Consider the following 731-nt stretch of genomic DNA (forward strand, 5'->3'; position numbering starts at 1 on the left):
CTGAGTCTTTTATCCTAGCCAATCTGACTGGTGTGAGGTGGAATCTCAGAGTTGTTTTGATTTGCGTTACCCTGATGACTAACGACGTTGAACATTTCTTTAGGTGCTTCTCAGCCATTTGGTGTTCATCAGTTGAGAATTCTTTCTTTACCTCTGTACCCCATTTTAATAGGGTTATTTGGTTCTCTGGAGTCTAACTTCTTGAGTTCTTTGTATACATTGGATATTAGCCCTCTATCAGATATAGGGTTGGTAAAGATCTTTTCCCAATTTGTTGGTTGCCGTTTTGTCCTATTGACAGTGTCTTTTGCCTTACAGAAGCTTTGCACCTTTATGAGGTCCAATTTGTCAAATTCTTCATCTTAGAGCAGAAGCTATTGGCATTCTCTTCAAGAAATTTTCCCCTGTGCCTATTTGCTCGAGATTCTTCCCCACTTTCTTTTCTATTAGTTTCAATGTATCTGCTTTGATGTGGAGGTCTGTGATCCTCTTGGACTTGAGCTTTGTACAAGGAGAAAGGAATGGATCGGTTTGCATTTTTCTACATGTTAAACTCCAGTTGAGCCAACACCATCTGTTGAAAATGCTGTCTTTTTTCCACTATATGGTTTTAGCTCCTTTGTCAAAGATCAAGTGACCATAGGTACATGGGTTCATTTCTGGGTCAATTCTGTTCCATTGATCAACCTGCCTGTCACTGTACCAATACCATGCAGTTTTTATCACAATTG

The sequence above is a fragment of the Mastomys coucha genome, unplaced genomic scaffold (assembly GCF_008632895.1).
Source record: "Mastomys coucha isolate ucsf_1 unplaced genomic scaffold, UCSF_Mcou_1 pScaffold12, whole genome shotgun sequence".
Lineage (NCBI taxonomy): Eukaryota > Metazoa > Chordata > Mammalia > Rodentia > Muridae > Mastomys > Mastomys coucha.